We start from the raw sequence: 22,656 nt of genomic DNA on the forward strand, positions 1-22,656 counted from the left end.
TCACTATGAAGAATGACTATATAAAACTGACGCTGGTGGGACTCGAACCCACAACCTTTGAATTACTACACCAACTAGAAGCCCAATGCGCTATCCATTGCGCCACAGAGCCCTCTCTGAGGACTTTGTTAGAGGACTTTGTTAGAGGAACTTGCCTGAGGAACTATTCAAGTTGTAACAAATATACACAATTGAATAATGGTCACTGCTAAATAATAGGGATGAGCTCAAGATCTGGTCCAGATACAGTTTAAGATTTAAATTTACCTGCTTGGGCATGTGCCTTAGTGCAATATCTTTTGATATTTAAGTGGGAACCGGAGGTCATGTTAAGTAGAAATATTTGTACCGTTGATTAGTTGTTGGAGAAAGGAAGAGCTCAGCAATTAGGTGATGGCAGGAAAGACTATCCTGAATAGATGAGTTTGCAGGGATCACATGAAGCATACAGACAAGGAAATAGCCATATAGATTGGTGTAGGGAATTTGAGAGGATGGGATAGTCCATGGGAAAATCCCTGAGGACAGCATGGGATGAAGTGTTGAGGGAGCTAGCGAACAGGAGTTCTTGGAAGCAGAGAACAGGGTGGTTTATTTGATACTATATGATAAGGTTAATGATGTAGCTAGAGGCAGAGTTGTGGGAAGCTTTTTATGCCCTTAGTATTTTGAATTTGATTTGTTGGGAGAACGGAAGCCAAGGAGAGATTGGCAGAGATCGGGTGGCTGACACCTCTACTAGTAAATGGTTGGTAAGGGGGATACAACTGGCAGTAGCGAATCAGATAGACTGAAGGGGGAATGGTCTGTTTAGAGGCAGGCCATAGAGTAAGGAGTTGCAATAGTCGAGAGATATCACGGGAGTGAAGTGAAAGTTTGGTGGTGTCATTGGTAAAAATGGGGCATTCTTTGGAATTCTTATTGTGGGGAAGATAGCGAGATTTAGACAGTAAATAGTTGTGGGGCTGACAAAAGCGTACATAAAGAATTACAGCTTGCACCGGGCATGAGGGAAGGGAACAATATAACGCAGGTTAGCTTACCATTCCCTCTCTTTGCTCTGAATTGCACAGGGTACTTCCAATTTTGCTGATATCAACTCTCAAGAGAAGCCTAAACCACTAGGCTCTATCGTTAACTTGTGCAGCAAATCCACGTCAATAAAGCTCCCTTATGAATGTATCCATTACTTTATAAAGCATTAGAGCAGCATCACTATGAAGAATGACTATATAAAACTGACGCTGGTGGGACTCGAACCCACAACCTTTGAATTACTACACCAACTAGAAGTCCAATGCGCTATCCATTGCGCCACAGAGCACTCTCTGAAGACTTTGTTAGAGGAACTTGCCTGAGGAACTATTCAAGTTGTAACAAATATACACAATTGAATAATGGTCACTGCTAAATAATAGGGATGAGCTCAAGATCTGGTCCAGATACAGTTTAAGATTTAAATTTACCTGCTTGGGCATGTGCCTTAGTGCAATATCTTTTGATATTTAAGTGGGAACCGGAGGTCATGTTAAGTAGAAATATTTGTACCGTTTATTAGTTGTTGGAGAAAGGAAGAGCTCAGCAATTAGGTGATGGCAGGAAAGACTATCCTGAATAGATGAGTTTGCAGGGATCACCTGAAGCATACAGACAAGGAAATAGCCATATAGATTGGTGTAGGGAATTTGAGAGGATGGGATAGTCCATGGGAAAATCCCAGAGGACAGCATGGGATGAAGTGTTGAGGGAGCTAGCGAACAGGAGTTCTTGGAAGCAGAGAACAGGGTGGTTTATTTGATACTATATGATAAGGTTAATGATGTAGCTAGAGGCAGAGTTGTGGGAAGATTTTTATGCCCTTAGTATTTTGAATTTGATTTGTTGGGAGAACGGAAGCCAAGGAGAGATTGGCAGAGATCGGGTGGCTGACACCTCTACTAGTAAATGGTTGGTAAGGGGGATACAACTGGCAGTAGCGAATCAGATAGACTGAAGGGGGAATGGTCTGTTTAGAGGCAGGCCATAGAGTAAGGAGTTGCAATAGTCGAGAGATATCACGGGAGTGAAGTGAAAGTTTGGTGGTGTCATTGGTAAAAATGGGGCATTCTTTGGAATTCTTATTGTGGGGAAGATAGCGAGATTTAGACAGTAAATAGTTGTGGGGCTGACAAAAGGGTACATAAAGAATTACAGCTTGCACCGGGCATGAGGGAAGGGAACAATATAACGCAGGTTAGCTTACCATTCCCTCTCTTTGCTCTGAATTGCACAGGGTACTTCCAATTTTGCTGATATCAACTCTCAAGAGAAGCCTAAACCACTAGGCTCTATCGTTAACTTGTGCAGCAAATCCACGTCAATAAAGCTCCCTTATGAATGTAATCCATTACTTTATAAAGCATTAGAGCAGCATCACTATGAAGAATGACTATATAAAACTGACGCTGGTGGGACTCGAACCCACAACCTTTGAATTACTACACCAACTAGAAGTCCAAAGCGCTATCCATTGCGCCACAGAGCCCTCTCTGAAGACTTTGTTAGGGGAACTTGCCTGAGGAACTATTCAAGTTGTAACAAATATACACAATTGAATAATGGTCACTGCTAAATAATAGGGATGAGCTCAAGATCTGGTCCAGATACAGTTTAAGATTTAAATTTACCTGCTTGGGCATGTGCCTTAGTGCAATATCTTTTGATATTTAAGTGGGAACCGGAGGTCATGTTAAGTAGAAATATTTGTACCGTTGATTAGTTGTTGGAGAAAGGAAGAGCTCAGCAATTAGGTGATGGCAGGAAAGACTATCCTGAATAGATTAGTTTGCAGGGATCACCTGAAGCATACAGACAAGGAAATAGCCATATAGATTGGTGTAAGGAATTTGAGAGGATGGGATAGTCCATGGGAAAATCGAAGAGGGCAGCATGGGATGAAGTGTTGAGGGAGCTAGCGAACAGGAGTTCTTGGAAGCAGAGAACAGGGTGGTTTATTTGATACTATATGATAAGGTTAATGATGTAGCTAGAGGCAGAGTTGTGGGAAGCTTTTTATGCCCTTAGTATTTTGAATTTGATTTGTTGGGAGAACGGAAGCCAAGGAGAGATTGGCAGAGATCGGGTGGCTGACACCTCTACTAGTAAATGGTTGGTAAGGGGGATACAACTGGCAGTAGCGAATCAGATAGACTGAAGGGGGAATGGTCTGTTTAGAGGCAGGCCATAGAGTAAGGAGTTGCAATAGTCGAGAGATATCACGGGAGTGAAGTGAAAGTTTGGTGGTGTCATTGGTAAAAATGGGGCATTCTTTGGAATTCTTATTGTGGGGAAGGTAGCGAGATTTAGACAGTAAATAGTTGTGGGGCTGACAAAAGGGTACATAAAGAATTACAGCTTGCACCGGGCATGAGGGAAGGGAACAATATAACGCAGGTTAGCTTACCATTCCCTCTCTTTGCTCTGAATTGCACAGGGTACTTCCAATTTTGCTGATATCAACTCTCAAGAGAAGCCTAAACCACTAGGCTCTATCGTTAACTTGTGCAGCAAATCCACGTCAATAAAGCTCCCTTATGAATGTAATCCATTACTTTATAAAGCATTAGAGCAGCATCACTATGAAGAATGACTATATAAAACCGACTCTGGTGGGACTCGAACCCACAACCTTTGAATTACTACACCAACTAGAAGTCCAATGCGCTATCCATTGTGCCACAGAGCCCTCTCTGAAGACTTTGTTAGAGGAACTTGCCTGAGGAACTATTCAAGTCGTAACAAATAAACACAATTGAATAATGGTCACTGCTAAATAATAGGGATGAGCTCAAGATCTGGTCCAGATACAGTTTAAGATTTAAATTTACCTGCTTGGGCATGTGCCTTAGTGCAATATCTTTTGATATTTAAGTGGGAACCGGAGGTCATGTTAAGTAGAAATATTTGTACCGTTGATTAGTTGTTGGAGAAAGGAAGAGCTCAGCAATTAGGTGATGGCAGGAAAGACTATCCTGAATAGATGAGTTTGCAGGGATCACCTGAAGCATACAGACAGGGAAATAGCCATATAGATTGGTGTAGGGAATCTGAGAGGATGGGATAGTCCATGGGAAAATCCCAGAGGACAGCATGGGATGAAGTTTTGAGGGAGCTAGCGAACAGGAGTTCTTGGAAGCAGAGAACAGGGTGGTTTATTTGATACTATATGATAAGGTTAATGATGTAGCTAGAGGCAGAGTTGTGGGAAGCTTTTTATGCCCTTAGTATTTTGAATTTGATTTGTTGGGAGAACGGAAGCCAAGGAGAGATTGGCAGAGATCGGGTGGCTGACACCTCTACTAGTAAATGGTTGGTAAGGGGGATACAACTGGCAGTAGCGAATCAGATAGACTGAAGGGGGAATGGTCTGTTTAGAGGCAGGCCATAGAGTAAGGAGTTGCAATAGTCGAGAGATATCACGGGAGTGAAGTGGAAGTTTGGTGGTGTCATTGGTAAAAATGGGGCATTCTTTGGAATTCTTATTGTGGGGAAGGTAGCGAGATTTAGACAGTAAATAGTTGTGGGGCTGACAAAAGGGTACATAAAGAATTACAGCTTGCACCGGGCATGAGGGAAGGGAACAATATAACGCAGGTTAGCTTACCATTCCCTCTCTTTGCTCTGAATTGCACAGGGTACTTCCAATTTTGCTGATATCAACTCTCAAGAGAAGCCTAAACCACTAGGCTCTATCGTTAACTTGTGCAGCAAATCCACGTCAATAAAGCTCCCTTATGAATGTAATCCATTACTTTATAAAGCATTAGAGCAGCATCACTATGAAGAATGACTATATAAAACCGACTCTGGTGGGACTCGAACCCACAACCTTTGAATTACTACACCAACTAGAAGTCCAATGCGCTATCCATTGCGCCACAGAGCCCTCTCTGAAGACTTTGTTAGAGGAACTTGCCTGAGGAACTATTTAAGTCGTAACAAATAAACACAATTGAATAATGGTCACTGCTAAATAATAGGGATGAGCTCAAGATCTGGTCCAGATACAGTTTAAGATTTAAATTTACCTGCTTGGGCATGTGCCTTAGTGCAATATCTTTTGATATTTAAGTGGGAACCGGAGATCGTGTTAAGTAGAAATATTTGTACCGTTGATTAGTTGTTGGAGAAAGGAAGAGCTCAGCAATTAGGTGATGGCAGGAAAGACTATCCTGAATAGATGAGTTTGCAGGGATCACCTGAAGCATACAGACAGGGAAATAGCCATATAGATTGGTGTAGGGAATCTGAGAGGATGGGATAGTCCATGGGAAAATCCCAGAGGACAGCATGGGATGAAGTGTTGAGGGAGCTAGCAAACAGGAGTTCTTGGAAGCAGAGAACAGGGTGGTTTATTTGATACTATATGATAAGGTTAATGATGTAGCTAGAGGCAGAGTTGGGGGAAGCTTTTTATGCCCTTAGTATTTTGAATTTGATTTGTTGGGAGAACGGAAACCAAGGAGAGATTGGCAGAGATCGGGTGGCTGACACCTCTACTAGTAAATGGTTGGTAAGGGGGATACAACTGGCAGTAGCGAATCAGATAGACTGAAGGGGGAATGGTCTGTTTAGAGGCAGGCCATAGGGTAAGGAGTTGCAATAGTCGAGAGATATCACGGGAGTGAAGTGAAAGTTTGGTGGTGTCATTGGTAAAAATGGGGCATTCTTTGGAATTCTTATTGTGGTGAAGGTAGCGAGATTTAGACAGTAAATAGTTGTGGGGCTGACAAAAGGGTACATAAAGAATTACAGCTTGCACCGGGCATGAGGGAAGGGAACAATATAACGCAGGTTAGCTTACCATTCCCTCTCTTTGCTCTGAATTGCACAGGGTACTTCCAATTTTGCTGATATCAACTCTCAAGAGAAGCCTAAACCACTAGGCTCTATCGTTAACTTGTGCAGCAAATCCACGTCAATAAAGCTCCCTTATGAATGTAATCCATTACTTTATAAAGCATTAGAGCAGCATCACTATGAAGAATGACTATATAAAACCGACTCTGGTGGGACTCGAACCCACAACCTTTGAATTACTACACCAACTAGAAGTCCAATGCGCTATCCATTGCGCCACAGAGCCCTCTCTGAAGACTTTGTTAGAGGAACTTGCCTGAGGAACTATTCAAGTCGTAACAAATAAACACAATTGAATAATGGTCACTGCTAAATAATAGGGATGAGCTCAAGATCTGGTCCAGATACAGTTTAAGATTTAAATTTACCTGCTTGGGCATGTGCCTTAGTGCAATATCTTTTGATATTTAAGTGGGAACCGGAGGTCATGTTAAGTAGAAATATTTGTACCGTTGATTAGTTGTTGGAGAAAGGAAGAGCTCAGCAATTAGGTGATGTCAGGAAAGACTATCCTGAATAGATGAGTTTGCAGGGATCACCTGAAGCATACAGACAGGGAAATAGCCATATAGATTGGTGTAGGGAATCTGAGAGGATGGGATAGTCCATGGGAAAATCCCAGAGGACAGCATGGGATGAAGTTTTGAGGGAGCTAGCGAACAGGAGTTCTTGGAAGCAGAGAACAGGGTGGTTTATTTGATACTATATGATAAGGTTAATGATGTAGCTAGAGGCAGAGTTGTGGGAAGCTTTTTATGCCCTTAGTATTTTGAATTTGATTTGTTGGGAGAACGGAAGCCAAGGAGAGATTGGCAGAGATCGGGTGGCTGACACCTCTACTAGTAAATGGTTGGTAAGGGGGATACAACTGGCAGTAGCGAATCAGATAGACTGAAGGGGGAATGGTCTGTTTAGAGGCAGGCCATAGAGTAAGGAGTTGCAATAGTCGAGAGATATCACGGGTAGTGATGGCCGAACGGTTCGCCCGGCGGTCGTTTCGCGGCGAATTTCCGACATTCGCGGTCCGCACGTTCGAACGCCTTTTTCCGTCGTTCGCCGCGGCGGACTTACGTGTTTAATGTATACAAGAACTTTAACCTTTGGTGACACGTTTATCATGTGATACAGGACAGCCAATTGAGACATGACAGCACATGGACACTTGTACATTCCCCCTAACCTATAAATACACCCGATCCGGTGGCCATTTTACATTCTTTCTTCTGTTACGATAGGGACAGGTTCCTGTGTGGAGTAGGGAGAGATAAACCACTAGCTATTTGGTACACAAAAGTTCTTTTCAGGACTGGTATAGGTGTTAGGTGTTGATAGGTTTGCTGTGCTGCTGATTCTTGCAGCAGCCTGAGTGTCTTTTGTTAGTTTAGAGAAAGGGAAAGGACGGTGTATGCTACAGGGACAGCCAGATTAGTCTTTCATCATCATCATCATCATCATCATCATTAGCTGTTACTATCAAGGTCCACAAAAGAGCTGTTCCAGTAACCACTAATCGTTCTCTTTTTTTGCCAATTTGTATAGGGACAGGAAGGAAGCAGTGTTGTCAGGCAGTGAGGGTAATTTTAAAGACTTGCTGTTATTATTAGTTCCACAAAGGTTCTTTTCAGGACTGGTATCAGTGGTACAGTAATAGGCTTGTACATGTATAATATTCTTTCTTCCAAATATAGAAAGGATATTATACTTGACTGCTGCCCTTCTGCTGCAGTCTGCTAAACATTCACAACTCACTTGTTCCACAAAAGTTCTTATAAGGACTGGTAACTTGGTATAGGGTGCTACGGTACATAGGCTTGAGTGCGGTACAGTCTGCTGTTCTGTAAGGACCGCTATCGGTCCACAATAGATAGGGTTGACGTGCACCACTGCTGACCGCTGCCCTATACTGCAGCAGTCCTTCAGCGGTATAGGGACTGACGTACAGTCTGCTAATCACTAACACACAACCTGCTTGTTCCACAAAAGTTCTTATAAGGACTGGTAACTTGGTATAGGGTGCTACGGTACATAGGCTTGAGTGCGGTACAGTCTGCTGTTCTGTAAGGACCGCTATCGGTCCACAATAGATAGGGTTGACGTGCACCACTGCTGACCGCTGCCCTATACTGCAGCAGTCCTTCAGCGGTATAGGGACTGAGGTACAGTCTGCTAAACACTAATACACAACCTGCTTGGTCCACAAAAGTTCTTATAAGGACTGGTAACTTGGTATAGGGTGCTACGGTACATAGGCTTGAGTGCGGTACAGTCTGCTGTTCTGTAAGGACCGCTATCGGTCCACAATAGATAGGGTTGACGTGCACCACTGCTGACCGCTGCCCTATACTGCAGCAGTCCTTCAGCGGTATAGGGACTGACGTACAGTCTGCTAAACACTAATACACAACCTGCTTGGTCCACAAAAGTTCTTATAAGGACTGGTAACTTGGTATAGGGTGCTACGGTACATAGGCTTGAGTGCGGTACAGTCTGCTGTTCTGTAAGGACCGCTATCGGTCCACAATAGATAGGGTTGACGTGCACCACTGCTGACCGCTGCCCTATACTGCAGCAGTCCTTCAGCGGTATAGGGACTGAGGTACAGTCTGCTAAACACTAATACACAACCTGCTTGGTCCACAAAAGTTCTTATAAGGACTGGTAACTTGGTATAGGGTGCTACGGTACATAGGCTTGAGTGCGGTACAGTCTGCTGTTCTGTAAGGACCGCTATCGGTCCACAATAGATAGGGTTGACGTGCACCACTGCTGACCGCTGCCCTATACTGCAGCAGTCCTTCAGCGGTATAGGGACTGACGTACAGTCTGCTAAACACTAATACACAACCTGCTTGGTCCACAAAAGTTCTTATAAGGACTGGTAACTTGGTATAGGGTGCTACGGTACATAGGCTTGAGTGCGGTACAGTCTGCTGTTCTGTAAGGACCGCTATCGGTCCACAATAGATAGGGTTGACGTGCACCACTGCTGACCGCTGCCCTATACTGCAGCAGTCCTTCAGCGGTATAGGGACTGAGGTACAGTCTGCTAAACACTAATACACAACCTGCTTGGTCCACAAAAGTTCTTATAAGGACTGGTAACTTGGTATAGGGTGCTACGGTACATAGGCTTGAGTGCGGTACAGTCTGCTGTTCTGTAAGGACCGCTATCGGTCCACAATAGATAGGGTTGACGTGCACCACTGCTGACCGCTGCCCTATACTGCAGCAGTCCTTCAGCGGTATAGGGACTGACGTACAGTCTGCTAAACACTAATACACAACCTGCTTGGTCCACAAAAGTTCTTATAAGGACTGGTAACTTGGTATAGGGTGCTACGGTACATAGGCTTGAGTGCGGTACAGTCTGCTGTTCTGTAAGGACCGCTATAGGTCCACAATAGATAGGGTTGACGTGCACCACTGCTGACCGCTCACCTATACTGCAGCAGTCCTTCAGCGGTATAGGGACTAAGAGTTTTGTCACAGGGTCATTTAAAAAATGACATGCAGAGGAAGAGGCAGGCCCTTCCGCAGGGGTGGTAGGGGTAGGGCAGGAGCAACAGGCTTGAGCCAAAGTGGGAAGTTGCAGAAGGTGCGTTCAATTACTTTAAAGGATGCACCAGACTTGGTTGAGTGGCTCGCTCAGCCTTACTCTTCTGCACCCTCCTCATCCTCTCGATCTGCACCCTCTTCTTCACTCTCTGCTATGTGCACCCCCAAAGACACTACCACCAACAACACGACCACCACCACCACCACCACATACCTTCCGCTTGAGTCACTGGAATTATTTTCCGATCCATATCAAGAGGACATTTCTGATGCGCAGCCACTCTTGGTATTGGATCAGGAAGAGGAGGTAGCAACAAGCGCTACTCAGCAGTCTGACGCCAGTACCCAGATCAGCCCAAGGAGGAGGTTGGTCCCCGGTGTTGCTGCCTACTCCGAGATCTCTACTTATAGCGGTGGGGAAGGTGACGTTGATGATGACGTGTCTAGTGATGTCACGTGGGTGCCCACAAGAGAGGAAGAGGAGGGGAGTTCAGAGGGAGATATGGACCAGCAGATAGGGAGGAGAAGCAGCAATGACTTACATTGCACAGCAGGGACAAAGCAGACTGCAAATGTATCAGGAGCGAGTCATCGACCATGTACGGTCACATCTGGCGCTCCCAGGACACCGGCACATGGCTCCGCAGTGTGGGCTTTTTTTAACGTGTCCGCTGCTGACAATAGCGTTGCCATCTGCAATCTTTGCAGTCAACGCGTTAGTCGCGGTAAGCCCAATACTCACCTAGGGACGACCGCCTTAAGAAGGCACATGAGCAGCCATCACCGAGCCCAGTGGGAGCAACGGAACACACAAAGCCACACTGCAGGCTCTCACCGTCCAGCCTCGTCTTCTACTTCTCCTTCTCCTCTCTCCTCACAATTGTCCTCCACTCCACCTTCCATCACGCCAAGCTCACATTTTTCTGCAAAAAGGCAGGCTTCCGTGGGCCTAATGTTTGAGCGTAAAAAAATGATGATGCCGGATAACCCTCTTGCCCAACGGTTGGCGGCTGGCTTGTCAGAACTCATAGCCCGCCAACTACTGCCATATAAACTGGTGGACTCGGAGGCCTTTCGCAAATTTGTGGCCATTGGAACACCACAATGGAAGGTCCCAGGAAGGAAGTATTTCTCAGAGAAGGGCATCCCAGAGCTATATGGCCATGTTCAGCGGCAAGTGAATGTATCTCTGGCACACAGTGTCGGTGCCAAGATACATCTGACCACAGACACGTGGTCTAGCAAACACGGGCAGGGAAGGTATATCAGTTTTACTGCCCACTGGGTGAACCTTCTGACGGCCGTCAAGCATGTAACCCGTGGCACCCGTGTAGATTTGGTTTTACCGCCACGGATTGCATGCAGGCCTGACTCTTCTTCTCCTCCTCCTACTCCATCCTCCTCCCTCTCCTCCTCAGCTGCCTCCTCCTTTTCCGCTGCTAGCGTCTCTTCCACTGCACCGCCCAAGCTCCCCAGAACCTATTCCACATGCCAGGTGAGACGTTGCCATGCCGTGCTGCGTCTGTTGTGCCTGGAAGCAAAGAGCCACACTGGCCCGGCACTCCTTTCAGCTTTGCGTTCACAGGCAGATGAGTGGCTAACACCGCTCAATTTGACAGTTGGTAAAGTGGTGTGTGACAACGGTGCCAATCTGCTTAGCGCATTGAAACAGGGCAAAATCACGCACGTGCCGTGCATGGCACACGTCTTAAACTTGGTCGTGCAGCGATTCCTTGTCAAATACCCTGGGGTCCAGGACATCTTGCGGCAGGCAAGGAAAATCTCGGCCCATTTCAGAAGATCTTACACGGCCATGGCTCGCCTTGCTGACATTCAGCGGCGACACCATCTGCCGGTCAGACGTCTTATTTGCGATTGCCCGACGCGATGGAACTCAACCTTCTATATGCTTGATAGGCTGCTCCAGCAGAAACGTGCAGTTAACGTCTACCTGTATGAACTCTGCGAAAGAAACGGTTCTGGGGAGCTGGGTTTTTTTTCACCGCGCCAGTGGCTGCTCATGCGCGACACATGCAGACTTCTGCGGCCATTTGAGGAGATCACCAAACTGGTCAGTCGCAGCCATGGCGCCATCAGTGACATGGTACCTTATGCCTTCTTTCTGGAGCGTGCATTGCGTCGTGTCATTGATCAGGCTGTGGAGGAGCAGGAGCGGGAAGATGAGGAAGTCGCAATGCTGGATGAATTCCCAGGGGGGGCTACTCTATCTGAGACAAGTCAACAACAGGAGTCTGATGAGGAGTCAGAGGAGGATGGTGCCGGGGCGGATGAGCAGGAGCAAGAAGAGCATGCTTTAAACCTTTCTGGGATCCCTGTTGTGCGTGGATGGGGAGAGGAGAATGAAGAGGACGACATTATCCTGGATGATGAGCAGGAGCCAGGCCACCACACCGCTTCCACTTTAGTGCAAATGGGGGCCTTCATGCTCCAGTGTTTTAATAGGGACCCCCGTATAAAAAGCATGAGGGTCAAGGACCAGTACTGGGTGGCAACGTACTTAGACCCCCGGTACAAACACAAAATGGCGGAAATGTTACCGCCGTCGCAGAGGGCTGTCAGAATGCAGCACTTCCAGGCCTTGCTTCGAGAAATGCTGCATTCTGCTTTTGCGTGCGCTGGCAGAGGAGCAATTCCCACTCCCAGAGAAGGATTTGCGGGTACCAATCCAACAGCGCCTGCAAGAAGAGGCCGGTTTGAAGATGTGTTGGTGACTTCGGATATGAGGTCATTCTTTCAGCCGACCCATCGACAGGTGTCATCCGGATCCAGCATCAGGGAACGCCTAGACCGTCAGGTGTCCGACTACATTGGGTTAACGGCCGATGTGGACGCTCTGAGGAGTGATGAACCCCTAGACTACTGGGTGGGCAGGCTTGACCTCTGGCCAGAGCTTGCCCAATTTGCAATCGAACTGTTGGCTTGCCCCTCATCCAGTGTCCTGTCCGAAAGGACGTTCAGCGCAGCAGGGGGGATTGTGACCGATAAGCGTACTCGCCTAGCTCACCACAGTGTTAACTACCTCACATTTCTAAAAATGAATGAGGCATGGATCTCGGAGGAATTCAACACATGTGACCAGTAGACCATGTATATGTCTATAAACTATTTTTTTAATCAAGCACACAGACCTTCTTAATTCATTTGGCTCACTTCCTTGACCCAAAAAAGCACACCGTACTATATGCCCCTACCCTCCTCTTTGAAGAGGTTGAGCGGTGTCATATTTCTACTGGGGCTGCTTATGATATCCCTGTGCTGTGCTGACTTCCTCCTGGGGGTTCTTATTATGAAGGGATCACACTATCCCTGTGCTGTGCTGACTTCCTCCTGGGGGTTCTTATTATGAGGGGATCACACCATCCCTGTGCTGTGCTGACTTCCTCCTGGGGCTGCTTACGGTGCTGCTGTCAGTGCTGTATGTCACGGTGCTGCTGTCAGCGCTGTATGTCACGGTGCTGCTGTCAGCGCTGTATGTCACGGTGCTGCTGTCAGCGCTGTATGTCACGGTGCTGCTGTCAGCGCTGTATGTCACGGTGCTGCTGTCAGCGCTGTATGTCACGGTGCTGCTGTCAGCGCTGTATGTCACGGTGCTGCTGTCAGCGCTGTATGTCACGGTGCTGCTGTCAGCGCTGTATGTCACGGTGCTGCTGTCAGCGCTGTATGTCACGGTGCTGCTGTCAGCGCTGTATGTCACGGTGCTGCTGTCAGTGCTCTGTATTACGGTGCTGCTGTCAGATGCCTCTATCACGGTGCATGTGTCATTCCGGTATGTCACGCTGCTGGTGATCATCTCCTGCACCCTCTTCTTTGCCTACCCTGGTCCCTGACCTTCCCTCTCCTCCATTGCCTTCATTAGCTCCATAGTCCTGAATTGTTAGAACAATTTCCCAAATAAAATAAAAATGCTTGTAGTTATCGATCCCAAATTCACCTCATACATGTATTATGTCATTGTCCAGATGGTGGGACTACGTTTTACCCCCTAATAATTACCACGTGGCCGCAAATTCGACATGAAGGTTTGCAAAGTTCGCCTCCCATTGAAGTCAATGGGGCCCGCGGCGAACGTTCTGTTTCGCGAACGTTTGGGTCCGTTCGCATTTCGCGTTCGCGAAACGTCCCGTCGGAAGTTCGTCCATCACTAATCACGGGAGTGAAGTGGAAGTTTGGTGGTGTCATTGGTAAAAATGGGGCATTCTTTGGAATTCTTATTGTGGGGAAGGTAGCGAGATTTAGACAGTAAATAGTTGTGGGGCTGACAAAAGGGTACATAAAGAATTACAGCTTGCACCGGGCATGAGGGAAGGGAACAATATAACGCAGGTTAGCTTACCATTCCCTCTCTTTGCTCTGAATTGCACAGGGTACTTCCAATTTTGCTGATATCAACTCTCAAGAAAAGCCTAAACCACTAGGCTCTATCGTTAACTTGTGCAGCAAATCCACATCAATAAAGCTCCCTTATGAATGTAATCCATTACTTTATAAAGCATTAGAGCAGCATCACTATGAAGAATGACTATATAAAACCGACTCTGGTGGGACTCGAACCCACAACCTTTGAATTACTACACCAACTAGAAGTCCAATGCGCTATCCATTGCGCCACAGAGCCCTCTCTGAAGACTTTGTTAGAGGAACTTGCCTGAGGAACTATTCAAGTCGTAACAAATAAACACAATTGAATAATGGTCACTGCTAAATAATAGGGATGAGCTCAAGATCTGGTCCAGATACAGTTTAAGATTTAAATTTACCTGCTTGGGCATGTGCCTTAGTGCAATATCTTTTGATATTTAAGTGGGAACCGGAGGTCATGTTAAGTAGAAATATTTGTACCGTTGATTAGTTGTTGGAGAAAGGAAGAGCTCAGCAATTAGGTGATGGCAGGAAAGACTATCCTGAATAGATGAGTTTGCAGGGATCACCTGAAGCATACAGACAGGGAAATAGCCATATAGATTGGTGTAGGGAATCTGAGAGGATGTGATAGTCCATGGGAAAATCCCAGAGGACAGCATGGGATGAAGTTTTGAGGGAGCTAGCGAACAGGAGTTCTTGGAAGCAGAGAACAGGGTGGTTTATTTGATACTATATGATAAGGTTAATGATGTAGCTAGAGGCAGAGTTGTGGGAAGCTTTTTATGCCCTTAGTATTTTGAATTTGATTTGTTGGGAGAACGGAAGCCAAGGAGAGATTGGCAGAGATCGGGTGGCTGACACCTCTACTAGTAAATGGTTGGTAAGGGGGATACAACTGGCAGTAGCGAATCAGATAGACTGAAGGGGGAATGGTCTGTTTAGAGGCAGGCCATAGAGTAAGGAGTTGCAATAGTCGAGAGATATCACGGGAGTGAAGTGAAAGTTTGGTGGTGTCATTGGTAAAAATGGGGCATTCTTTGGAATTCTTATTGTGGTGAAGGTAGCGAGATTTAGACAGTAAATAGTTGTGGGGCTGACAAAAGGGTACATAAAGAATTACAGCTTGCACCGGGCATGAGGGAAGGGAACAATATAACGCAGGTTAGCTTACCATTCCCTCTCTTTGCTCTGAATTTCACAGGGTACTTCCAATTTTGCTGATATCAACTCTCAAGAGAAGCCTAAACCACTAGGCTCTATCGTTAACTTGTGCAGCAAATCCATGTCAATAAAGCTCCCTTATGAATGTAATCCATTACTTTATAAAGCATTAGAGCAGCATCACTATGAAGAATGACTATATAAAACCGACTCTGGTGGGACTCGAACCCACAACCTTTGAATTACTACACCAACTAGAAGTCCAATGCGCTATCCATTGCGCCACAGAGCCCTCTCTGAAGACTTTGTTAGAGGAACTTGCCTGAGGAACTATTTAAGTCGTAACAAATAAACACAATTGAATAATGGTCACTGCTAAATAATAGGGATGAGCTCAAGATCTGGTCCAGATACAGTTTAAGATTTAAATTTACCTGCTTGGGCATGTGCCTTAGTGCAATATCTTTTGATATTTAAGTGGGAACCGGAGGTCATGTTAAGTAGAAATATTTGTACCGTTGATTAGTTGTTGGAGAAAGGAAGAGCTCAGCAATTAGGTGATGGCAGGAAAGACTATCCTGAATAGATGAGTTTGCAGGGATCACCTGAAGCATACAGACAGGGAAATAGCCATATAGATTGGTGTAGGGAATCTGAGAGGATGGGATAGTCCATGGGAAAATCCCAGAGGACAGCATGGGATGAAGTTTTGAGGGAGCCAGCGAACAGGAGTTCTTGGAAGCAGAGAACAGGGTGGTTTATTTGATACTATATGATAAGGTTAATGATGTAGCTAGAGGCAAAGTTGTGGGAAGCTTTTTATGCCCTTAGTATTTTGAATTTGATTTGTTGGGAGAACGGAAGCCAAGGAGAGATTGGCAGAGATCGGGTGGCTGACACCTCTACTAGTAAATGGTTGGTAAGGGGGATACAACTGGCAGTAGCGAATCAGATAGACTGAAGGGGGAATGGTCTGTTTAGAGGCAGGCCATAGAGTAAGGAGTTGCAATAGTCGAGAGATATCACGGGAGTGAAGTGGAAGTTTGGTGGTGTCATTGGTAAAAATGGGGCATTCTTTGGAATTCTTATTGTGGGGAAGGTAGCGAGATTTAGACAGTAAATAGTTGTGGGGCTGACAAAAGGGTACATAAAGAATTACAGCTTGCACCGGGCATGAGGGAAGGGAACAATATAACGCAGGTTAGCTTACCATTCCCTCTCTTTGCTCTGAATTTCACAGGGTACTTCCAATTTTGCTGATATCAACTCTCAAGAAAAGCCTAAACCACTAGGCTCTATCGTTAACTTGTGCAGCAAATCCACGTCAATAAAGCTCCCTTATGAATGTAATCCATTACTTTATAAAGCATTAGAGCAGCATCACTATGAAGAATGACTATATAAAACCGACTCTGGTGGGACTCGAACCCACAACCTTTGAATTACTACACCAACTAGAAGTCCAATGCGCTATCCATTGCGCCACAGAGCCCTCTCTGAAGACTTTGTTAGAGGAACTTGCCTGAGGAACTATTTAAGTCGTAACAAATAAACACAATTGAATAATGGTCACTGCTAAATAATAGGGATGAGCTCAAGATCTGGTCCAGATACAGTTTAAGATTTAAATTTACCTGCTTGGGCATGTGCCTTAGTGCAATATCTTTTGATATTTAAGTGGGAACCGGAGGTCATGTTAAGTAGAAATATTTGTACCGTTGATTAGTTGTTGGAGAAAGGAAGAGCTCAGCAATTAGGTGATGGCAGGAAAGACTATCCTGAATAGATGAGTTTGCAGGGATCACCTGAAGCATACAGACAGGGAAATAGCCATATAGATTGGTGTAGGGAATCTGAGAGGATGGGATAGTCCATGGGAAAATCCCAGAGGACAGCATGGGATGAAGTTTTGAGGGAGCTAGCGAACAGGAGTTCTTGGAAGCAGAGAACAGGGTGGTTTATTTGATACTATATGATAAGGTTAATGATGTAGCTAGAGGCAAAGTTGTGGGAAGCTTTTTATGCCCTTAGTATTTTGAATTTGATTTGTTGGGAGAACGGAAGCCAAGGAGAGATTGGCAGAGATCGGGTGGCTGACACCTCTACTAGTAAATGGTTGGTAAGGGGGATACAACTGGCAGTAGCGAATCAGATAGACTGAAGGGGGAATGGTCTGTTTAGAGGCAGGCCATAGAGTAAGGAGTTGCAATAGTCGAGAGATATCACGGGAGTGAAGTGGAAGTTTGGTGGTGTCATTGGTAAAAATGGGGCATTCTTTGGAATTCTTATTGTGGGGAAGGTAGCGAGATTTAGACAGTAAATAGTTGTGGGGCTGACAAAAGGGTACATAAAGAATTACAGCTTGCACCGGGCATGAGGGAAGGGAACAATATAACGCAGGTTAGCTTACCATTCCCTCTCTTTGCTCTGAATTTCACAGGGTACTTCCAATTTTGCTGATATCAACTCTCAAGAAAAGCCTAAACCACTAGGCTCTATCGTTAACTTGTGCAGCAAATCCACGTCAATAAAGCTCCCTTATGAATGTAATCCATTACTTTATAAAGCATTAGAGCAGCATCACTATGAAGAATGACTATATAAAACCAACTCTGGTGGGACTCGAACCCACAACCTTTGAATTACTACACCAACTAGAAGTCCAATGCGCTATCCATTGCGCCACAGAGCCCTCTCTGAAGACTTTGTTAGAGGAACTTGCCAGAGGAACTTGCCTGAGGAACTATTTAAGTCGTAACAAATAAACACAATTGAATAATGGTCACTGCTAAATAATAGGGATGAGCTCAAGATCTGGTCCAGATACAGTTTAAGATTTAAATTTACCTGCTTGGGCATGTGCCTTAGTGCAATATCTTTTGATATTTAAGTGGGAACCGGAGGTCATGTTAAGTAGAAATATTTGTACCGTTGATTAGTTGTTGGAGAAAGGAAGAGCTCAGCAATTAGGTGATGGCAGGAAAGACTATCCTGAATAGATGAGTTTGCAGGGATCACCTGAAGCATACAGACAGGGAAATAGCCATATAGATTGGTGTAGGGAATCTGAGAGGATGGGATAGTCCATGGGAAAATCCCAGAGGACAGCATGGGATGAAGTTTTGAGGGAGCTAGCGAACAGGAGTTCTTGGAAGCAGAGAACAGGGTGGTTTATTTGATACTATATGATAAGGTTAATGATGTAGCTAGAGGCAAAGTTGTGGGAAGCTTTTTATGCCCTTAGTATTTTGAATTTGATTTGTTGGGAGAACGGAAGCCAAGGAGAGATTGGCAGAGATCGGGTGGCTGACACCTCTACTAGTAAATGGTTGGTAAGGGGGATACAACTGGCAGTAGCGAATCAGATAGACTGAAGGGGGAATGGTCTGTTTAGAGGCAGGCCATAGAGTAAGGAGTTGCAATAGTCGAGAGATATCACGGGAGTGAAGTGGAAGTTTGGTGGTGTCATTGGTAAAAATGGGGCATTCTTTGGAATTCTTATTGTGGGGAAGGTAGCGAGATTTAGACAGTAAATAGTTGTGGGGCTGACAAAAGGGTACATAAAGAATTACAGCTTGCACCGGGCATGAGGGAAGGGAACAATATAACGCAGGTTAGCTTACCATTCCCTCTCTTTGCTCTGAATTTCACAGGGTACTTCCAATTTTGCTGATATCAACTCTCAAGAAAAGCCTAAACCACTAGGCTCTATCGTTAACTTGTGCAGCAAATCCACGTCAATAAAGCTCCCTTATGAATGTAATCCATTACTTTATAAAGCATTAGAGCAGCATCACTATGAAGAATGACTATATAAAACCGACTCTGGTGGGACTCGAACCCACAACCTTTGAATTACTACACCAACTAGAAGTCCAATGCGCTATCCATTGCGCCACAGAGCCCTCTCTGAAGACTTTGTTAGAGGAACTTGCCTGAGGAACTATTTAAGTCGTAACAAATAAACACAATTGAATAATGGTCACTGCTAAATAATAGGGATGAGCTCAAGATCTGGTCCAGATACAGTTTAAGATTTAAATTTACCTGCTTGGGCATGTGCCTTAGTGCAATATCTTTTGATATTTAAGTGGGAACCGGAGGTCATGTTAAGTAGAAATATTTGTACCGTTGATTAGTTGTTGGAGAAAGGAAGAGCTCAGCAATTAGGTGATGGCAGGAAAGACTATCCTGAATAGATGAGTTTGCAGGGATCACCTGAAGCATACAGACAGGGAAATAGCCATATAGATTGGTGTAGGGAATCTGAGAGGATGGGATAGTCCATGGGAAAATCCCAGAGGACAGCATGGGATGAAGTTTTGAGGGAGCTAGCGAACAGGAGTTCTTGGAAGCAGAGAACAGGGTGGTTTATTTGATACTATATGATAAGGTTAATGATGTAGCTAGAGGCAAAGTTGTGGGAAGCTTTTTATGCCCTTAGTATTTTGAATTTGATTTGTTGGGAGAACGGAAGCCAAGGAGAGATTGGCAGAGATCGGGTGGCTGACACCTCTACTAGTAAATGGTTGGTAAGGGGGATACAACTGGCAGTAGCGAATCAGATAGACTGAAGGGGGAATGGTCTGTTTAGAGGCAGGCCATAGAGTAAGGAGTTGCAATAGTCGAGAGATATCACGGGAGTGAAGTGGAAGTTTGGTGGTGTCATTGGTAAAAATGGGGCATTCTTTGGAATTCTTATTGTGGGGAAGGTAGCGAGATTTAGACAGTAAATAGTTGTGGGGCTGACAAAAGGGTACATAAAGAATTACAGCTTGCACCGGGCATGAGGGAAGGGAACAATATAACGCAGGTTAGCTTACCATTCCCTCTCTTTGCTCTGAATTTCACAGGGTACTTCCAATTTTGCTGATATCAACTCTCAAGAAAAGCCTAAACCACTAGGCTCTATCGTTAACTTGTGCAGCAAATCCACGTCAATAAAGCTCCCTTATGAATGTAATCCATTACTTTATAAAGCATTAGAGCAGCATCACTATGAAGAATGACTATATAAAACCGACTCTGGTGGGACTCGAACCCACAACCTTTGAATTACTACACCAACTAGAAGTCCAATGCGCTATCCATTGCGCCACAGAGCCCTCTCTGAAGACTTTGTTAGAGGAACTTGCCTGAGGAACTATTCAAGTCGTAACAAATAAACACAATTGAATAATAGTCACTGCTAAATAATAGGGATGAGCTCAAGATCTGGTCCAGATACAGTTTAAGATTTAAATTTACCTGCTTGGGCATGTGCCTTAGTGCAATATCTTTTGATATTTAAGTGGGAACCGGAGGTCATGTTAAGTAGAAATATTTGTACCGTTGATTAGTTGTTGGAGAAAGGAAGAGCTCAGCAATTAGGTGATGTCAGGAAAGACTATCCTGAATAGATGAGTTTGCAGGGATCACCTGAAGCATACAGACAGGGAAATAGCCATATAGATTGGTGTAGGGAATCTGAGAGGATGGGATAGTCCATGGGAAAATCCCAGAGGACAGCATGGGATGAAGTTTTGAGGGAGCTAGCGAACAGGAGTTCTTGGAAGCAGAGAACAGGGTGGTTTATTTGATACTATATGATAAGGTTAATGATGTAGCTAGAGGCAGAGTTGTGGGAAGCTTTTTATGCCCTTAGTATTTTGAATTTGATTTGTTGGGAGAACGGAAGCCAAGGAGAGATTGGCAGAGATCGGGTGGCTGACACCTCTACTAGTAAATGGTTGGTAAGGGGGATACAACTGGCAGTAGCGAATCAGATAGACTGAAGGGGGAATGGTCTGTTTAGAGGCAGGCCATAGAGTAAGGAGTTGCAATAGTCGAGAGATATCACGGGAGTGAAGTGGAAGTTTGGTGGTGTCATTGGTAAAAATGGGGCATTCTTTGGAATTCTTATTGTGGGGAAGGTAGCGAGATTTAGACAGTAAATAGTTGTGGGGCTGACAAAAGGGTACATAAAGAATTACAGCTTGCACCGGGCATGAGGGAAGGGAACAATATAACGCAGGTTAGCTTACCATTCCCTCTCTTTGCTCTGAATTGCACAGGGTACTTCCAATTTTGCTGATATCAACTCTCAAGAGAAGCCTAAACCACTAGGCTCTATCGTTAACTTGTGCAGCAAATCCACGTCAATAAAGCTCCCTTATGAATGTAATCCATTACTTTATAAAGCATTAGAGCAGCATCACTATGAAGAATGACTATATAAAACCGACTCTGGTGGGACTCGAACCCACAACCTTTGAATTACTACACCAACTAGAAGTCCAATGCGCTATCCATTGCGCCACAGAGCCCTCTCTGAAGACTTTGTTAGAGGAACTTGCCTGAGGAACTATTTAAGTCGTAACAAATAAACACAATTGAATAATGGTCACTGCTAAATAATAGGGATGAGCTCAAGATCTGGTCCAGATACAGTTTAAGATTTAAATTTACCTGCTTGGGCATGTGCCTTAGTGCAATATCTTTTGATATTTAAGTGGGAACCGGAGATCGTGTTAAGTAGAAATATTTGTACCGTTGATTAGTTGTTGGAGAAAGGAAGAGCTCAGCAATTAGGTGATGGCAGGAAAGACTATCCTGAATAGATGAGTTTGCAGGGATCACCTGAAGCATACAGACAGGGAAATAGCCATATAGATTGGTGTAGGGAATCTGAGAGGATGGGATAGTCCATGGGAAAATCCCAGAGGACAGCATGGGATGAAGTGTTGAGGGAGCTAGCAAACAGGAGTTCTTGGAAGCAGAGAACAGGGTGGTTTATTTGATACTATATGATAAGGTTAATGATGTAGCTAGAGGCAGAGTTGGGGGAAGCTTTTTATGCCCTTAGTATTTTGAATTTGATTTGTTGGGAGAACGGAAACCAAGGAGAGATTGGCAGAGATCGGGTGGCTGACACCTCTACTAGTAAATGGTTGGTAAGGGGGATACAACTGGCAGTAGCGAATCAGATAGACTGAAGGGGGAATGGTCTGTTTAGAGGCAGGCCATAGGGTAAGGAGTTGCAATAGTCGAGAGATATCACGGGAGTGAAGTGAAAGTTTGGTGGTGTCATTGGTAAAAATGGGGCATTCTTTGGAATTCTTATTGTGGTGAAGGTAGCGAGATTTAGACAGTAAATAGTTGTGGGGCTGACAAAAGGGTACATAAAGAATTACAGCTTGCACCGGGCATGAGGGAAGGGAACAATATAACGCAGGTTAGCTTACCATTCCCTCTCTTTGCTCTGAATTGCACAGGGTACTTCCAATTTTGCTGATATCAACTCTCAAGAGAAGCCTAAACCACTAGGCTCTATCGTTAACTTGTGCAGCAAATCCACGTCAATAAAGCTCCCTTATGAATGTAATCCATTACTTTATAAAGCATTAGAGCAGCATCACTATGAAGAATGACTATATAAAACCGACTCTGGTGGGACTCGAACCCACAACCTTTGAATTACTACACCAACTAGAAGTCCAATGCGCTATCCATTGCGCCACAGAGCCCTCTCTGAAGACTTTGTTAGAGGAACTTGCCTGAGGAACTATTCAAGTCGTAACAAATAAACACAATTGAATAATGGTCACTGCTAAATAATAGGGATGAGCTCAAGATCTGGTCCAGATACAGTTTAAGATTTAAATTTACCTGCTTGGGCAT

The 22,656-nt window shown here is 44.9% G+C and overlaps 12 non-coding genes across 12 annotated transcripts; all 12 read right to left on the reverse strand.

The window, feature by feature from the left end:
- Positions 1–2,439: 2,439 nt before the first annotated feature.
- Positions 2,440–2,524, reverse strand: TRNAR-UCU (transfer RNA arginine (anticodon UCU)). The gene is given in 2 exon segments: positions 2,440–2,475; positions 2,488–2,524. It is a non-coding gene; the product is annotated as a tRNA-Arg (tRNA).
- Positions 2,525–3,639: 1,115 nt separating this feature from the next.
- On the reverse strand, positions 3,640–3,724 carry TRNAR-UCU (transfer RNA arginine (anticodon UCU)). Its single transcript is given in 2 exon segments — positions 3,640–3,675; positions 3,688–3,724. It is a non-coding gene; the product is annotated as a tRNA-Arg (tRNA).
- Positions 3,725–4,839: 1,115 nt separating this feature from the next.
- On the reverse strand, positions 4,840–4,924 carry TRNAR-UCU (transfer RNA arginine (anticodon UCU)). The gene is given in 2 exon segments: positions 4,840–4,875; positions 4,888–4,924. It is a non-coding gene; the product is annotated as a tRNA-Arg (tRNA).
- Positions 4,925–6,039: 1,115 nt separating this feature from the next.
- Positions 6,040–6,124, reverse strand: TRNAR-UCU (transfer RNA arginine (anticodon UCU)). Its single transcript is given in 2 exon segments — positions 6,040–6,075; positions 6,088–6,124. It is a non-coding gene; the product is annotated as a tRNA-Arg (tRNA).
- Positions 6,125–14,004: 7,880 nt separating this feature from the next.
- Positions 14,005–14,089, reverse strand: TRNAR-UCU (transfer RNA arginine (anticodon UCU)). Its single transcript is given in 2 exon segments — positions 14,005–14,040; positions 14,053–14,089. It is a non-coding gene; the product is annotated as a tRNA-Arg (tRNA).
- A 1,115-nt stretch (positions 14,090–15,204) lies between these two features.
- TRNAR-UCU (transfer RNA arginine (anticodon UCU)) lies at positions 15,205–15,289 on the reverse strand. Its single transcript is given in 2 exon segments — positions 15,205–15,240; positions 15,253–15,289. It is a non-coding gene; the product is annotated as a tRNA-Arg (tRNA).
- A 1,115-nt stretch (positions 15,290–16,404) lies between these two features.
- Positions 16,405–16,489, reverse strand: TRNAR-UCU (transfer RNA arginine (anticodon UCU)). The gene is given in 2 exon segments: positions 16,405–16,440; positions 16,453–16,489. It is a non-coding gene; the product is annotated as a tRNA-Arg (tRNA).
- Positions 16,490–17,604: 1,115 nt separating this feature from the next.
- Positions 17,605–17,689, reverse strand: TRNAR-UCU (transfer RNA arginine (anticodon UCU)). Its single transcript is given in 2 exon segments — positions 17,605–17,640; positions 17,653–17,689. It is a non-coding gene; the product is annotated as a tRNA-Arg (tRNA).
- A 1,128-nt stretch (positions 17,690–18,817) lies between these two features.
- Positions 18,818–18,902, reverse strand: TRNAR-UCU (transfer RNA arginine (anticodon UCU)). Its single transcript is given in 2 exon segments — positions 18,818–18,853; positions 18,866–18,902. It is a non-coding gene; the product is annotated as a tRNA-Arg (tRNA).
- Positions 18,903–20,017: 1,115 nt separating this feature from the next.
- Positions 20,018–20,102, reverse strand: TRNAR-UCU (transfer RNA arginine (anticodon UCU)). The gene is given in 2 exon segments: positions 20,018–20,053; positions 20,066–20,102. It is a non-coding gene; the product is annotated as a tRNA-Arg (tRNA).
- Positions 20,103–21,217: 1,115 nt separating this feature from the next.
- Positions 21,218–21,302, reverse strand: TRNAR-UCU (transfer RNA arginine (anticodon UCU)). Its single transcript is given in 2 exon segments — positions 21,218–21,253; positions 21,266–21,302. It is a non-coding gene; the product is annotated as a tRNA-Arg (tRNA).
- A 1,115-nt stretch (positions 21,303–22,417) lies between these two features.
- TRNAR-UCU (transfer RNA arginine (anticodon UCU)) lies at positions 22,418–22,502 on the reverse strand. Its single transcript is given in 2 exon segments — positions 22,418–22,453; positions 22,466–22,502. It is a non-coding gene; the product is annotated as a tRNA-Arg (tRNA).
- Positions 22,503–22,656: the final 154 nt, after the last annotated feature.

The sequence above is a fragment of the Lithobates pipiens genome, unplaced genomic scaffold, assembly GCF_037356315.1.
Source record: "Lithobates pipiens isolate NorthernLeopardFrog02 unplaced genomic scaffold, aLitPip1_a1.2 Scaffold_13, whole genome shotgun sequence".
Classification (NCBI taxonomy): Eukaryota; Metazoa; Chordata; class Amphibia; order Anura; family Ranidae; genus Lithobates; species Lithobates pipiens.